Consider the following 18,522-nt stretch of genomic DNA (forward strand, 5'->3'; position numbering starts at 1 on the left):
TACTCCTCACAAGTAATTCAATGGCTTTGGAAAGTCCAGAGATAACAAAAAGGAGTTATATGAATGCAATGTATTTATTTCTTCCACATTTAAGAAAAGCGTGGAGACTGCCTAGTTACCAGCTGGACAGGGTGCAAGGATCCCACAGTTTTTTTTCAGCAACAGTAATAGTATACATGGATGTTACACTTAGGAAGATCCAGACAGCAAAGGATCACTGTGCTCAGCACCTACTGTAGGGGTTGGCTGGTGCCAACATCAGGTACATGGGCCTGAAGGATTTTTGAACTTTTAAAATGGATATGTACCCTTTTAAAATGGAGTTTGGACTTCTCCACTTTTTAAAAAAAAAGGACTGACTTTTGGTTTCTGTGAAGATAGCAGGAACTGTCTGTCTTTTGGGTTACCATGGGACCAGTCCATCAACTCTCCAGGAACGCCCGAAGTGAGCGCCTCGCTGGACCGCCTGAATGTAACTCTCTAGGCCTCATCGCATGCCTCTGTTAGGCACGGTTTTGTCTCTGGAGTCGAACGGAGCCGGGACCATGTGAATCAACAACAAGGGCTGGTAATTATATCCAGCGTACACCTCTAGAAATCCCCAGGACCGCCCGCATGTTTGGCTGCTGAGGAACTGCAAGTGTCCAAGACGCAGGCTAACACGGGGGTGTGTGTGAGGAAGCTTCCGAGTGTGGGCTCTGACCAAACCGGGAGAGGGGTTTAGTTCGAAGGGTTTTTCCCTTATCTAGGCTTAGATTCTGGGAAGGGGTTGGTTCGGCATAACCGACAGGGTGGGTATTTTAGTCTAAGGTTATAAGCTAGTGTCCACGGTCACCTACTCGCTATGCCGTAAGCGAGAGGAGTAGGGGTTGTCATTTTGTGAGTGTAATAAAAGGAATCGATCTTTGACCAACCTGAATGGTTTCATTTCATCTGAGTCAATTATAATCTATCCATAGTGACTCCTTGGGCTGGATTTTCATTCAGGAGTCGGGTTGGAGGCGGGACTACAACTTTCGGGGTTGTAGTCCTGCCTCTATTGAGATGTGGCCAATCCACGCGATTTTAACTTGATTGACCTTGTTGAGCCTGCCCAGCGGGCTCAGCAGGCCAATTAAGGGCCACCCGGCAACAGGTGATGTCACAGACTGAAATTTCATCTGTCAAGAGGTTTTGACAGATGAAATATCAGTGTTTCACCGCTGTTTGAAGCTGTCAAACACTGACAGTCTTACTTCTAACCTGAGTCCTTCTCCACAGACTCAGTTAGAAATCTCTCCTGCACAGAAAGCTGAAGGCTGTCACTTTTGACAGTTCGCAGCCATTCTGCTTTCTGTGCCGGTGAGATGAGGGACTCCCAAGACCTAAAGGAAGGAAGGCTGAAAAGGTAAGAAAAGGTCATTTAAACATCTTTAAACACTTTAGACACACCAAACACACTTAGCTTTGCACTCATGCACACATCACTCACCTGAACACCGACATCTCGACCCCTCCAAGCCCTTCAACCCGACGGCCCGCCTCGCAAACTTGGCGTGGTTTGGAGCCATCGGGAATCCCACACTTCAGCATTGAAAATAGGGATTAGGCTAAAAATTGCCTGTTAACTGCCTGTTCTACATTCTACTCTACATCATTCCTTTTACACTGAAGTTATTAGACTTCGATTTTAACTGCGGCTGCCTGGCGGAAACCAAGTTGGGGGAGTGGGAGGCAGTTAAAATAGAGCGGTGGACTTATCTACTCCTCTCCGTTGCCCATCTGACCGGCTGCAATTTTAAACTGCCTGAAGCAGGCGGGGTCCTCTTTAAATATGCAGATCAGGCCCCGATGATGTCATCGGGGCCCGATCTGTGATTTTAACCTCAGGCCTGAGCCGGGGATGGGGCAGAGCTGTGGTGGCTTCTCCTGCAGGCCAAACCTGCCAGGTCCAGGAGCCAGGGCCAGAGAGGCCCAGTACTGGGTCAGGAGGAGCAGGAGTTCTGTGGGTTTTCCCGGGACAGGGGAGGCTCAAGGTTTCCTCGTGGAGCCTGCAGGGGCAATCCTGCTCCTCCTGGCCCACGAAGAAATCCTGGGCCTCCCCTGCTCCGGGAATCTCCCCCATACTGCCGGGGGGACCATTCCGTCTCTGCTGTCTCTGACCGGTACCATTTTAACAGCCAGGGAGCTTCCCACTTGAGAAAGGATAGTTCTAAGACCCCTCCACTCCTCAGAGTCCACGTTCCCCCAACCCCTCTCTCAATGGAGGTAGTCTCACAGAGCTTCTGCTCGACACCTCATGGACTATCACTGTAGTGCAGTGTCAAGCAGGGTTTCTGAAGTGCTTGGGGGAATACCTCCTGGGAGCTCTTTGAAGTCACCCAGAACTTACTTAAGTGTATCGGGTGTGCAGATGTGCAGCATTTAATGACTGCTGTGGGACTCTGCGCATGACGTTAAACCCAGGCCCCGTCTGCCCTCTCAGGCAGACATAAAAGATCCCACGGCCACTGTTGGAAGAAGAGCAGGGGGAGTTCTCCCCGGTGCCCTGGCCAATATTTATCCCTTAACCAACATCACTAAAAACGAACAGATTACCCGGTCATTATCACATTGCTGTTTGTGGGAGCTTGCTGTGCGCAAATTGGCTGCCGCGTTTCCCACATTGCAACAGTGACTGCACTTCAAAAGTACGCCATTGGCTGTGAAGCACTTTGGGGCATCCTGAGGTCGTGAAAGGGGCTATAGAAAGGCAAATTCTTTCTTTATGGGTGTAAGTAGTGACATGAATCAGTCATTCATGAAAGAAAGACTTATGAAATAATACTGAGCGGCCTATGGGTGGCGCTGTCCAGGGAGAGTATAAATACTCGGGCATGGGCCCAGCTTGCGCAGGACATTCTTAACAGGAACTAGTGAAGGACACAACTAGACCTCCATGTTGTAAAACAGTTGATTAAAGCTTTGTTTAACGCTTAGACCAAGTGCCTAGTAGTTTTCTTATGTCAAGTAGGTCTGCGCAGAGCTCTCTCCAGGCTGGGAGGACTTGAATCAGAACCAGGCAGCGGCTACATAATCTAAACAATGTACTGCCGGCTTCCGATTAAACATTGCTACAATATAAATGAACCTTAAAGTGACAGCACAATCTTCGGTAAACATAATTGCTCAATGGTTGTAATTTTTACATTTCTCTACCTTACCAAACAAGACGGCAACCCCAGTGGCAAGCGTAGCCCGCGGCGGCCATTTAAAGAGCAACGCAGTAAAACGTCCCACGGCACTTCACAGGGGCATTAGCAAACAAAATGTGACCCCAAGCCACGTAAGGAGATATTAGGACAGGGCTTGGTCAAAGAGATACGTTTTAAGGAGCGTCTTAAAGGAGGAGAGAGAGGTGGCGAGGCGGAGAGGCTTAAGGAGGGAATTCCAGCGTCTGGGGCCTTGGCAGTGGGCGGCAATAGTGGAACAAGAAAAATAAAAAGATAAAGACTCCCATTTATACAACACCTTTCATGTCCTCAGGATTTCCCAAAGTGCTTCACGGCCAATGAATTACTTGTGAGGTGCAGTCATTGTTGTTATTTAGGCAAACGCGGCCGCCGATTTGCACACAGCAAGGTCCCCTAAGCAGCAATGAGATTAAGGACGATTTAATCTGTTTGGTTGAGGTTAAGGGATGAATGTTAACCTAGACATCGGGACAGCGCCCTGCTCTTCTTTGAAAAGTTGCCACGGGATTTTTGATGCCCACCTGTAAAGGTAGATAGGGCCCCGGCTTAACTTCTCACCGAAAATCCCTCCATGGCCTCGCCCCTCCCTATCTCTGTAATCTCCTTCAGCCCCACAATCTCCCGAGATAGCCGCGCTCCTCTAATTCTGCCCTCTTGAGCATCCCTGATTATAATTGGTCAACCACTGGTGGCCGTGCCTTCTGTTGCCTGGGCCCTAAGCTCCGGAATTCCCTGCCTAAACCTCTCCGCCTCGCTACCTCTCTTTCCACCATTAAGATGCTCTTTGACCAAGCTTTTGGTCACCTGCCCTAATTTCTCTTATGTGGATCGGTGTCAAATTTTTTTTGGTCTTAAAATACTCCCACGCAGCGCCTTGGGACGTTTTACTACGTTAAAGGCGCTATATGAATACAAGTTGCTGTTGTTGTTGTTGAAAGACGGCACCTCCACCAGTGCAGCACTCCCTCAGCACGGCACCTGACCTGCCAGCTTAGCTTATGTGCTCAAGTCCGTAGTGAGGCTTGAGCACACCACCCGGAGGCAAAGAGCGTGATCACTAAGTCAAGCCGACGCCCATGTTTCCGGCAGCCAATCCGCTAAGGCCAGAAACAAAACCACTTTAAGGATCTGTCGCCCGTCATCACTGTAGGCACAAAGGCGGCTGTTTCTGGGGGGGGAGTGGGGGGGGGGATAGGCAGCCTTGATATGTAAATGGGGTATAGCCGGCACGCTCTGTTGAGACATAGGCAGAGCAAGACGGAATTCTTCAGCTGCTGAACCGAAGACTTTTTTTCCCCCAACTGCTTAAAAAATATATTAAATTAAGGGAGCCTATGACATTGAGTACTTTTTATTCCAGGCTCCTTTCTATTGTAAGTACAATAAGCATTAATGTTGGTGCCTTCAGGCTTGATTAGATATGTAATCTCGTGTGAAAGGGAATGAGAAGGGAAAACAAAGGATAAATGAGCTCTTCACTGCTAAAGTGCGCGGCCGCCATTAAATTAATTGTTTCCATTCATGTGTGACGTCCATCAGATGTTATAATGGCTGGACTTTCACAAAGGCAAACCAAACTTCCTTTTCTTAACTCTTAAACTGCCTGCTCCCTGCAATATAGTCTGCTCCTTCCTCCCTGCTCCCAACCTCTCTTAAATTCTGCTTCTCCAGGTTAGTGCTGGGGAATGGAACTCTTCTTAGGTCTAGCAGATCACCGCCAAGTGCACAATAGCACAGAGCGGACGTCCGATGGAAGGTCGACGACCTCAAGCATTAACTCTGCTGCTCTCTCCACAGATGCTGTCTGACCTGCTGAGTATTTCTGGCACTTCCTGTTTTTTTTATTGTGGGTAGAGCACAGCTTGCCGCAGAGTGAAAGCTCCCTCTACTCTGCATCGAGCTCCAAAACGAACACCCCTTGCGCCATTTTAGGAGCATTCCGATTCCCACACCCCGTTCCCTGCGGCCTCCCTCTCTGAGCGAGTTTGGAAATGAGTGCGGAATTAGGGGCAGCTTTGTGCTCTTGGCCCCTAGCCACTGGGAACTGGATCAAGGCAACCCAGACTCCAGTCACGTAGGGTTCCTACAGCCAACAGACAGAGCAGATCTTTTTATTAAATTCATTCTTGGGATATGGACATCAATAGCAAGACCGGCATTTATTGCCCATTCCTAGTTGCCCCTTGAGAAGGTGGCGGTGAGCCGCCTTCTTGAACCGCTGCAGTCCGTGTGGTGAAGGTGCTCCCACAGTGCTGTTAGGGAGGGAGTTCCAGGATTTTGACCCGGCGACGATGAAGGAACGGCTGATATATTTCCAAGTCGGGATGGTGTGTGACTCGGAGGATATAAAAATTGATAAACGCTTGGAATTATCTACTAAAACAAGATAAAAAGAGGCAAAAACAACAGCCTTTACGTAGCACCTTTAATGTAGAACGACGTCACAAGGTGCTTCAGAGAAACGTAATGAAACAAAACTGGACACTGAGTCAAAAAAGAAAATATTAGCAGAGATCATCCCATCACTCAGGCTGCATTTAAACTTAGAAGTAAAAAGTGTCAAAGGCCAGTGTCAAAACCCACTGCACCACTCAATTCACTCCCACAATTTTGGCTCTCTTCTACATATTGTGGCCTTTGCTTATTTCTGTCTTTAATCCATTCTATCCTCTGTTGCCCCTTTTGCTCCCAGCCCCGTTAACACAAGCCTATTGTTTTTCTCCTCCTCCATAGTCAAGAAACAGTCAGAACAAATTGAAGCATCCCCAATCCCAGCTCTCATTGCAGCCTGGACCATACGCTACTCTCCACAGTGCGTTCTATGCGCTGTTCCCTGCAATGTGTTCCACCGAGATACAAAAGAAAAAAGCTGTGGACGCTGGAAATCTGAGATTTAAAAAACGCAAAAAGTGCTGGAAGTACTCAGTAGATCAGCCAGCACATGAAAAGAGAAAGACTTGCATTTATATAGCACCTTTCATGACCACCGGACATCTCAAAGAGCTTTACAGCCAATATAGTACTTTTTGAAGTGTAGTCACTGTTGTAATGTGGGAAACGCGGCAGCCAATTTGCGCACAGCAAGCTCGCACAAACAGCAATGTGATAATGACCAGATAATCTGTTTTTGTTATGTGGATTGAGGAATAAATATTTGCCCAGGGCATAACTCTCCTGCTCTTCTTCGAAATAGTGCCGTGGGATCTTTTACATCCACCTGAGAGAGCCTCGGTTTAACATCTCATCCGAAAGACAGCACCTCAGACAGTGCAGCACTCCCCTGGAGTGTCAGCCTAGCTTTATGTGTTCAAGTCTCTGGAGTGGGATTTGAACTGCACAACCTTCGGACTTTAGAGGCGAGTGTGCTGCCCACTGAGCCACGGCTGACACCAAAAGATGGGTTTGTATTTTAAGCAGAGATCTGTCATCAGTTCCGATGAAGGATCGCTACCTGAAATATTAACCTGTCTTTTATACCCAACATTTCCAGTTCTTATTAGCTATGCATTCTGCCCCTGTTCCCTGTTGGTGTAGAATATCCTCTCTCTATACATCCTCTGTTCCGAGCTTGGTTCAATGGATCTTAAGCCTCACCCCTAATTATCTTTACTGCATTTCCCTCAGCTCACTGCTCCCTACAGTCTCCTTCTTCCACCCATCTCGCTGAAGGATAATCTCTGTGAGGTAAGACTCTCAGCATGGGATCAACGAAAGCGAGGATGGGAGAATGGGGCTCGGAGGTCGGTGGGCCTGATTAAAACGCTGCTCCCATATATTTTTTTTTGCAGTGACTAAAATTAACGACTGGAAAATTGGGAGCGCGGCAAATCAGGAACGTTGACCCCCTGAACCCCATTCCCCGATCCTGCATGCCTGTCAAGCGAGACTCCTGGCTCTTCCTTGCCAAATTTACCTTTATATCCCTCAATTACATCTTGCTCCATAAACGCTTCCAGCTGTCTCTTGAATCATTTGTGTTGTTCACTTTAATGGCCTTTCCCTGGTAACATATTGCATTAGTCCTTGGATTAGAGGGTTCCATTTGACCTCCCGACTTGCGGAATCATTTTCATCTGAACAACATCAATGTGACTTGATTTCAATCAATAGAATACATCCATTTTAAATCATTTCCAAAGTGCTCATGTATAAAAAGAAAAGCTTTGAACATAATCATTATATAAAAATAATACATTTACATTCATCCACTCACATGGCCTCCATTTTACACTCTAATGAAGTCTAATGCAATGGGTTTGAACATGTCCTAACATCACTTTGTTCTTTTATTCAGATTACTACACGTGCATTCATACAGTTGCTTGCCATCAAGCACTATATATCCTGTGCAGCCGCATAAAAAACTTGGGTGTTCTAACTTGAAAAAACTGCCTGGTCTCCTTTCCTTTCTTCCCAGATCGTTGCATTCTTCAAATGCTCTGCATTTCCAAGTTCGTAAATCAGAAAACAAATGGAAAAAAAAAACGTACTCTTCACTTAAAGTTCCACCTTGTTTTTGTGACTTGCTCGTGAGGAAACATCCCTCTTGTCATGCTGCGGTTATATAAGCTTTTCCTCCTCCTCTGCATCATCACTCTTTTTGCAGTCCCGACTCATCGCGTGGTCTCCTACTCCAGCTCATTCCTTCCCAAGATCCCAAAGCAGTGGAACTCCTTCCCTCCCTCCCTCAGTCTTCCCTTTCTCCTACAACCTTCAAGCTTTTGAGACCCACGCTTGGCATCACCTTACGACCAACAACAACAGCTTGCATTTATATACTTCCTTCAACATAGTAAAACGTCCCAAGGTGCTTCAATGGAGCGCTATCATAAAAATTTAACACTGAGCCACATAAGGAGAAATTAGGGCCGGTGACCAAATGCTTGGTCAAAGAGGTAGGTTTTAAGGAGCGTCTTAAAGGAGGAGAGAGAGGTAGCGAGGTGGAGAGGTTTAAGGAGGGAATTCCAGAGCTTTAGAAGCGCCACTTCCCAATCCCAATCTACCTTATGTTCTCTTACTATTTTCATCTGAACCTGCCCTGTAGCTGTGTTCTCCACCTAGATTTCTCAATATTAAAAGAGAATGATCTGGATACCAGTGGGATTTTTTTTATGGCATTGGGGAGGACATGTGCTCCAGTCACAAAGGAAGTAGTCAATATATTGGGACCTTCCTCCTCTATGTTGCTAAGCACATAGTTCAACGTGTTCTCTCTCCCTGCCATAAAAACATCCCATCGATATCCAAATAGTTTGAAAGTTCCTCTAATATTAAGAAGTATGGGTGAGGAACGCAGGCTTACAGGACAAGACACCACCAAGATGGAAAATAACAGAAGAGAACACCAAGTAAATGGTGTCGCAGTGGTTAGGAGACACCAAGTTCTGGCTTTCAAAGCTTGAAGATTGTAGTGGGAAGGAAAGACTGAGGGAGACTGAGGAGTCGCGCAGTTTCAAAATCCTGGGAAAGGAGGAGTTGGAATAGGGTTCTACACGATGACTTGCGATTGCAGCTTGAGCAGGAAGCGGCGTGGCAAGGAGGGCTGTGTTTTCATGAGCCGAGCTGAGCCGGCGTGCGGGCACTTGATGGAGTTGGCACGCTGCGGTTGGGCAGCGGCAGTTACGCCACCAGGTGCAGCTGGTACTCACTTGACAGGAGGGACAGCCCACTGCCACTGGAGATGCGATTGGCACAGGGCATTTGGCAGAAGGGGCGACGTCACCAGCTGCAGTTTGGCACTTGGCACCAGCAGCACCACAATCATCAGATGCAGTAGGCACTCTTGCGTTTGACAGTGATGTTACCAGACACAATTGGCAAAAGGTGCCTGATAGCGGCAGCAGCCTCACCAGATGCAGTTGGCATAACTGGCACACATATCCTGCACAAATAGTGCCGTCTCGTGTACAAATGCCACAGTGATCATGTGAGATACCGGTCTTAGATTTTACATGGACTGATTCATATGGCCAATCTTTTTTTTGAATAGAAAAAGAATACATTTACATAATTTATCTTTTGCACACGTTTCTTCCCTATGTCATAACTGTCTACAGAATATAAAATCCTCACGGGCAATACTTCAAGAATAAAAAATTGGCACTGTAAAAAGAAAATAATATTCATTCAGAGTGAATTTCTGCGGTCACTGTTTCAAAAACAATACCTATCGCATTGAAACATGTAAAGCCCTTCGCACAATGAATTCCTTACAGAGACTGATGAATATGGCATTCTGCTATAGCGACATCTCACAATGAGATGACTGAGAAGGTAATGTCTTCCTTGGTGGTGTTGGTTGAGGGTGGAATGTTGGCCAGGACACGGGGAACTCCTAGCTTTTCTTTGAATCGTGCCGTGGGTTCTTTAGCATCCACCTGAACCCCTGGAACATCTCATCCAAACATGAGGCAGCACTGCCTCAGCATTAAACTGGAGTGTCAGCCTAGACTATGATCTCTAGTGGCCTCTGAGGCAGAAGGTTGTGGGTTCAAAGTCCCACTCCAGAGCCTTGAGCACAAAAATCTAGGCTGAGGGAGCGCTGTGGAGGAGCTGTCTTTCAAGTGAGACAGTAAACTGAGGCCCCGTCTGCTCTCTCAGGTGGACGTAAAAGATCGACATGGCACTATTTCGAAGAAGAGCAGGGGAGTTCTCCCTGGTGTCTTGGCCAATATTTATCCCTCAATCAACATTTTCAAGATGCCAATGCTGCCAGGCTTTCGTTGCAGCTTTGAGCTGGCAGAACCTCAGTTGAAGGTCGAAAGGATGGCAGCTCTGACAACGCAGCACGATAGCGGCGTCAGAACGGAGCATCAGCCAAGTTGGCCTGCTCCGATTCTGAGCGTGGGGGTACCTGAACCCGTGACCTTCTGGCCCAGAGCCGAGAGTGCAACCAACTAGGCCAAGCTGACACTGCGTGGCAGACAGAACGCCCGATTCCACCTTAACTGCGACCTCACTTGGTTTGCCCTTCCCGATGTGCCCAGGTAGGCAATGTCAGCCTTTAACAAGAAGCATTTCAAATGGCATTAAATTTCAATGGACATGACTAGCAGCCGAACAGGACAATAATAGGGCAGAATGCCCCATGAAAGTCTGTGCTTATTCCACTGTTTATTTTTTTTTTAAGAGTTATTTTAGTCCATTTTTTTTTTTTGGACAGCTCTTTTATCCTAGATTGCCGTGATAAATGAGTTCATCCATTGAAGCCTGGGCCACACGTCCAATTCATCTCTTTAAATGTTCTGGCTGCAACCCAAGCTGTGCCATTTGGACATTGTCTGCTGAAGGCGGCCTTTAATTTATGCAGCGCTGCAGTAGAAATAGGATTTTAAAAGAGGTTTCTCTAGTGTGTCTATAAGCAGAGAGAATTGATCCCTGCCACCTGAATCTGAAACTGAACCATGTGCGTGCCACCACTTGGCGCACTCAGGCCTGCTATCTCCGCACCGCACTGAACAGCCCTTGTCATTCAATAGGCAATAACTCATTTTCAGAAGGCCCTCTTAGTGAAAGATCTCAATTGACCAGAAATGAAACCATTTGTGCTTTGAAAGACAAAGAAAAACTTGCATTTATATAGCGCCTTTTCACGTCCTCAGGACATCTCAAAGCGCTTTACAGCCAATGAAGTACTTTTTAAAGTGTAGTCACTGCTGTAATGTAAGGAGCGCCGGCAGCTAATTTGCGCACAGCAAGCTCCCACAAACGAGCAATGTGATAATCACAGAAACCTCACAGTACAGATAGAGGCCATTTCGGCCCATCGAGCCTGCACCGACGCATATCCCACCCGATCCCTGTAACCCCTACACCAACACATATCCCACCCTATCCCCGTAACCCCACGTATTTAATCCCCCTAACACTGAGGGTCAATTTTTATCATGGCCAATCAACCTAACCCGCACATCTTTGGACTGTGGGAGGAAACCGGAGCACCCGGAGAAAACCCACGCAAACACGGGGAGAATGTGCAAACTCCACACAGACAGTCACCCGAGGCCGGATTCGAACCCAGGTCCCTGGCGCTGTGAGGCAACAGTGCTAACCACTATGCCACCGTGCTGACCAGATCTTCTGTTTTTTTTTTAGTGCTGTTGGTTGAGGGGTATATATTGGCTAGGGTGGGGGGAGCTTCCATGCTCTTCTTCGAAATAGTGCCATGAGATCTTTTACCCGAGCGGGCAGATGGGGCCTCGGTTTAACGTTTAATCTAATAGGTGGCACCTCTGGCAGTGCAGCGCTCCCTCATATGTTGGATGCGAGGAAAACTTGCCAAAAAAAGGCCCAAATTTCTTGCCACCTTTTCACCAGAGACTTCATTTTATATTTGTTTCTCTCTTACCCAGTGTGGCACTAAACTACACAGACACCAGGATGGTTCCTGATTTACTCCTGAATTTTGCCAGTTAACAGAGATTTCTGGTTATTTAGGTGCTGGTAAATCGAGAGTTTCCTGCATTGAATCTGCTTCCTCCACCCTTTCGGGCAGTGCATTCCAGATCCTAACATCGCTGCGTTAAATCTACCGTTAACCTTCTCTGCGCTAAGGAGAACAGTCCCAGGTTCTAGGAACATAGAAACAGGAGACAGCCTGTCCTGCAGTCTAGTCTAGTCTAGATCTGGTGGCGGAAATGGGGATGTTCACTGATGACTGCACAGTGTTCAGTGCCATTCACAACTCCTCAGATAATGAAGCAGTCCATGCCCGTATGCAACAAGACCTGGACGACATTCAGGCTTGGGCTGATAAGTGGCAGGTAACATTCGCGCCATACAAGTGCCAGGCAATGACTATCTCCAACAAGCGAGAGTCTAATCACCTCCCCTTGACATTCAACGGCATTACCATCGCTGAATCCCCCACCATCAACATCCTGGGGGTCACCATTGACCAGAAACTTAACTGGACCAGCCACATAAATACTGTAGCAACAAGAGCAGGTCAGAGACTGGGTATTCTGCATCGAGTGTCTCACCTCCTGACTCCCCAAAGCCTTTCCACCATCTACAAAGCACAAGTAAGGAGTGTGATGGAATACTCTCCACTTGCCTGGATGAGTGCAGCTCCAACAACACTCAAGAAGCTCGACACCATTCAGGACAAAGCAGCCCACTTGATTGGCACCCCATCCACCCCCTTAAACATTCACTCCCTCCACCACCGGCGCACCATGGCTGCAGTGTGTACCATCTACAAGATGCACTGCAGCAACTCGCCAAGGCTTCTTTGGCAGCACCTCCCAAACCTGCGACCTCTTCCACCTAGAAGAACAAGGGCAGCAGGCGCATGGGAACACCACCACCTCCAAGTTCCCCTCCAAGTCACACACCATCCTGACTTAGAATTAGATCGCCGATCCTTCATCGTCGCTGGGTCAAAATCCTGGAACTCCCTCCCTAACAGCACTGTGGGAGTACCTTCGCCACATGGACTGCAGCGGTTCAAGAAGGCGGCTCACCACTACCTTCTCAAGGGGCAATTAGGGATGGGCAATAAATGCTGGCCTTGCCCACGATGCCCACATCCCATAAACGAATATTTAAAAAAAATACATCAGACTGGTATAGTGAGTAAGCCCTCCAATAGTGCTTCAAGGAGGAGCCCCAAGATGCAGAGCTGCATCTTCAATTCCTTACCCCAGCGTTAGCAACATTCAATCGTGTTGTCCCGGGAACGTGCCACAACCAAACCAACTCGTGCCCCGTAGGGACGGAGAGAAACCGCGAGAGACGAATTACGCAGATTGGCTCTCGACTAAGATTAGCTGTAGAGCAGCAGAGGCAGAGTCTGCACAGTGGGCTGGCGACGTGGGCTCTCAAACAGGCATGGCTGTTTGAACGAGGCATCATAAGGAGAAGGAAGAAAAACAATGGAAGGAGAAGCGTCAGTGCACGTTAATTTTTGAGGGGTGAACTTATTTAGGCAGCAAATATCTGACGAGTAACTTTGAGAAAGGATCTAGGAGCCTGAGTGAACTTCTCACGCTGTTGTGCACTTGTATCCTGTATGAGTAACGCATGTTGACAATCATGTCTCACTAGGGAATGTGGCTTCTTCACATACTGTCTCTGTATGTGAGTCTTGCCTTTCTACCAGAGAATTATTTTGGTTTCTCAAGGCTTTACAGTCCCATCATCCTGAGAGGTTATTATCATTGAGCGAGGGTAGTGGCCACAGTAAATGTGTGCAGGCGCGACTAGATGAATGGTTACTGAAGGAAGGGGTATATACGCAGCTGTGATCCGTACAAAGCCTCCTCCAAGCAGCTGCCATTTTTCTCAGCTTTTATTTTGACTCCAGTTACCAGATTCGAAAAAGAAATCTCAATCGCTTATGATACAGTTGTACGGTAGGGAGGCTTCGTTGGTTGAGTGGTAGACTGGGCTCTGGAGGGCCCTGACTTTGAATGTGACTCAGCCTTTCAGTCCCCAGGTGGATCTTAGCTGCAGAGGGGCGGAGCAGGAGACTGCGGGGAGAGGCTGTGCTCAGTGCTTGCTGCTCCCACAGAGTATCTGTCCTCGAACTCTCTCCCCATGCCAGCAAAAGAAACAGAGATCAACCCTGCCTTACACTACCTTCTTGTGGTGGCGAGATATATCTGTCCATTATAGGATTACTCCTCCTACCCCCTTCCCAGTTTTGCTCAACCACTTTCTATTTGCAGAATGAAGAAGGGGGCCAGCTCCCCTTTTTAAAATATTAAACGATTACAAATCCAAAATCTAAGGCAAACATCGACGCTGTACAAAAAAGCCAGCAGACAGACACAGTCACCAGATCCTATACCACATTCACTGATGGACAGAAATTAAAATCAACGAGTGGTTTATAAGGTATACAAGCTATGATTTTCTCTCTATATCACAAATCCCAACATCAGTGCTTGCTCCATCGTGTGGTACAGTATCATTATATGTCAACCCACACGATCTGTCGGTGAAGCCTGCTGTCAATCAGTAACTGTCACGATGATGACTTTGGATAAAGGAAGAAGAAAGCTAATGGTTATGCATAATAAGAAAAACGTGTGTGTTATAAAGAGTAAAGGCAGTCTTGTATGTGCTCTCTAGACAGTTAGAGTGAGCTTAATATTTCTGATATTGGCTCATCCCCTTCATAGTAGTACTGTAGAAATATGGAATCCTCTCCCCCAAAAGGCTGCGGATGCTGGGACAATTGGACCTTACAAGACTGAGATCGATAGATTTTTGTTAGCTAAGGGTATCAAGGGATACGAGTCAAAGGTGGGTAAATAGAGTTGAGGTACAGATCAGCCATGATCTGATTGAACGGCAGAACAGGCTTGAGGGGCTGAAAGGCCTACTCCTGTTCCTATATGTCATGTAATACACTGAAGAGTGTGTGTGGGCCAGAATATGGCTAAAGTTTTATTTGCAACTATCTAAATCTCTAATTATAAAGGGTTTTCAGGCTGAATTTGAACTTAGAAGAACAGGGTTCTAGCAATGAGACAACCTTCATGAAGAGGGTCACGGAGTATGTAATTAAAAGGGAATGGTCATGGTTTGGTCATGTAAGCCCTTTGTGTTTTGCTTGTCTGTGCAATGACATGCATCACATGACACGGTCTTCATTTTGTGATTGTGAGAAAAATGATGAACTCATCCAGTTCTTCTCCCCCCTCCCAAATAACAAAATAATCTGTAAACACTTTAAGAAGACACTGCCCTTTAAAAAAAATAAGTGTAAACATCATCACAATATTAAAATTGTTGTCATACTGAGCCAATAAACTTTCACATTCACTCGTTCATTTCTGATTGCTTTTTGAAAATGCTTAACATTGATTGCTGATGAAATCATCAGAAGAATTTGCTTGGATACTGCTGACATCATCAGAGGAAATAGCTTAGTCACTGGTGACATCATCAAGGGGAATTCACATGCCCGCTGATTACATCGTCTGGAGAAGTAGCTTGGATACTGGTGACATCTTTGGGAAGTAACAACAACTTCTTGCATGTGTACAACATCTTTAGCACAGCAAATGTCACAAGGCACTCATGGGGTGGAGGGAGAATAAATCAATTATTAAAATAGATAAAGGAACAGGGCGCTGAGCCATGGAGGGAGGGTGATAGGAGAAGGTGTCTGAAAACTTGGCCAAAATAATGGGTTTTAAGAAAGTTTTAAAAGGCAGAGAGAGGTGAAGGGGTGGTGGGGTTCAATGGCCAGGTTCCAGAGAGCGAGGCCAATGTGACTGAAGGTTGGGAGGAAGGAGAACAGGATGGACAAAGGGCTAAAATCAGCAGATCAAAAGGTGCAGGAGTGGAAATAAGGCTGCACGAGGTTGTGGAGATTGGGCGCCGTTGAGGTACATGAGGAAAGAGATTTTAACTGTAATGTGTTGGCAGACAGGAACCAACAATAGTCAGCAAGGACTGGGGTGGGGCGATGATCAGGACAGGACTGGGGTGGGGCGATGATCAGGACACGATACAGGTGACTACATGTTGGCCGATTTGCAGTTTATGGAGGATGGGAGTTCCAGCAAGAACACTGGAGAAATTGAGTCTTAAGGTGACAGAAGAATGGATAAAGGTTTCACAGTTGTGGTGAGGCTAAGGTAGGGGCAGAGGTGGGCAACACTTTTGAGTTGGAACTAAGTGGTCTCAACAATGGATAGGATGTGGGGTTTGGAACTCAGCTCTGGGTCAAGGAGGATGCCAAGATTTGACATGGTGAGTGGCTAAAAAGGGCAATGGAGTCAGTAGGGCAAAAGTGCGGTGCTTATGGCTTCGGTCTTCCTGATGCTTGGTTGGAGGAAATTTTGTCTAATCCATGACTGGATGTCAGGCAGGCCGAGGCAATTGTGGGGTTGAGGGAGGTGGTGGAGAGGTGCAGCTGGGTTCGATCAGCATAACATCTGGAAGCTGACCCCATGCCTGCAGAAGTTGTTGCTGAGGGGCAGTTTGTAGATATAGCTTCAGAGGAAGCTGGAAGCTGATGGCATAATCATGGGATGCGCGTTAGATGCCAATGGTGTCTTGGGGAAGTGGGTTGGCTGCTGATGACATCATCAGGGAAAGTAGATTGGACGCTGATGACATCATCAGAGGAAGTAACTTGGCTTTGATGACATCATTGGAATGTAAATTGGATGCTGATGACATCATCAGAGGAAGTAACTTGGCTTTGATGACATCAGGGAAAGTAAATTAAATGCTGATGATATCATCAAGGAAAGTAAATTAAATGCCGATGACATCATCAGAGGAAATAACTTGGATACTGATGACATCATCGGGGAAGTAACTTGGCTGCTGATGACATCATCAGGGAAAGTAAATTAAATGCTGATGACATCATCGGGGAAGTAACTTGGCTGCTGATGACATCATCAGGGGAAGTAAATTAAATGCTGATGACATCATCAGGAGAAGTAAATTAAATGCTGATGACATCATCAGGGGAAGTAACTTGGCTGCTGATGACATCATCAGCGTGAAGTAAACCGGCTGCAGATGACATCATCAGGGAAAGTAAATTAAATGCAGATGACATTATCAGAGGAAGTAACTTGGATGCTGATGACATCATCGGGGAAGTAACATGGCTGCGGATGACATCAGCTCAGACGGGTCATTCACATTCGACACCGTCGGGGAGCTGAATTAACTGGCACGGTTGGAATGTTAACAAATAATCCAACATTGCTCCCGCTCAGCATTGAGCTCAGCAACTTCCTCCTGAGACAGAGAATGTGGACACCACCAATCACAATGTAAACAATTAAAGAAAGAAATGGAGAGAAGAACAAGAGAAATCCAAAATTAAATATAAATGTTTCTATCTATTCCAGTGTTGTCACGAGGCTTTCAATAATGCAGAATCATTGGTGCGTGAAATTTTCATACTATGTCCATTTGAACTGCGAAAATCCCTCAGTGGCACCACTACAGATTTCCTTCTATCAAACTTGGTTAGTGTCTGGAGAGAACATTTTGAGTTATATGGCACTAGGGTGAAGTATAGGTAGTTACAGATCCAGCAGAAGCGGTGGGAATAATTTGGGTCGATGAATTAAGCGTCACCAAAGAGGAACATTGACTTCAGTGCGATTATTCCTTTAGTGCGTTGGTTTACCAGTGTGCTAAATAAGGTGAGCGACAACACAGGGTGTGGTTTATACAAGGGGGTCTAGCAGTTCTTTAGGCAAGGCATTTAAAGTAAATTCCCAGTGCGTGCTTTGAACCGGAGCTGCTCTAGTCTAAGCCCTTATAGTTTAACCCTGGCCCAACACGTCCTGATCCTAGGCCTGGTTTCACAAGTGTCTGAATTCCTGTCACTCTTTGAGCAGAGAAGATGGCCTATCTCTCCATCTGCCACAGCACATTGCTTGACGTCACAACGCTTACTACACTAACAAGGAGAGGAAACCAATGCCCATAAGCAGTTAACCTGTGTTTCCAACCAGCCAGGGACGGGGCTGGGGCCAACAGATTAGATTCATCATCCTTGATGCTGACGGCAATTGCCTTAACACTCTGACATTGCCAACAAAAAAAAACAGGATTATTTGTAAACAGCACTCCTGGACTGTCAGTAGAGCAACACATTTGTGTATTTGCCAATTGAGAGAAGGGACATTAAGTGGAGAAATTAAATTGTACTTGGCATGGAATGTTATTTGTCAGTAAATTCAGGCACATGATTATCGATTACAATTCTCGGCTAGCTGGCTACACACAACAACACAATTTGGTGACTTGTCAGACCTAAGCTGCTTCAGTGGACGAAGGCCCTTTTTAAAGGCACACGTCTAATTTTGTGGAGTTGATAACTACCTCCTCGGCCTTCGCTGTCTGCAGGCTTCACCTGAATCGGGCGGTTCATCTGCAACGATAAGAAAGAAAAGGCGGTTAAGGCACTCGGGAGTGAAATACGTTAAACAGAAGAGCTAGAAAAAAAAAACCCACCCGAGAGGCTTTCCCCTCCACACTCGACAAAGCAAAAAAATACACTTGAGCCCGTAACCTTCTGACTCCGAGTCGGGAGTGTTACCACTGAGTCGAGGCTGATACCTGGAATCACCGAGAAGAGGTCTCCCATCAGGAACAATGGGTGTTAGCTGTAACATAAAACCGGCTGATGCAAAGCCTCACCCCCAAATAGCGAAGTTTAGAAACATAGAAAAATAGGAGCAGGAGTCGGCCATTCGGCCCTTCGAGCCTGCTCCGCCATTCAATATGATCATGGCTGATCCTCTCTCTCAATACCATATTCCCGCTCTCTCCCCATACCCCTTGATGCTTTTTGTATCTAGAAATCTATCTATTCTCC

The 18,522-nt window shown here is 46.6% G+C and overlaps 1 protein-coding gene across 1 annotated transcript in view; it reads right to left on the reverse strand.

Moving 5' to 3' along the window:
- The window catches only part of LOC147097350 (CUGBP Elav-like family member 4), a 345,078-nt gene extending 327,008 nt beyond the window's left edge, over nucleotides 1–18,070 (reverse strand). The window contains exon 1 of the mRNA XM_085972256.1: nucleotides 18,027–18,070. The gene's annotated coding sequence lies outside the window, so the exon portion shown is untranslated. The remainder of the gene's footprint in view (nucleotides 1–18,026) is intronic.
- Between the last annotated feature and the right edge of the window lie 452 nt (nucleotides 18,071–18,522).

This window comes from Somniosus microcephalus, chromosome 32 (genome assembly GCF_052327205.1).
Source record: "Somniosus microcephalus isolate GS21.2 chromosome 32, FLI_Smic_1.0, whole genome shotgun sequence".
NCBI classification, from domain to species: Eukaryota; Metazoa; Chordata; class Chondrichthyes; order Squaliformes; family Somniosidae; genus Somniosus; species Somniosus microcephalus.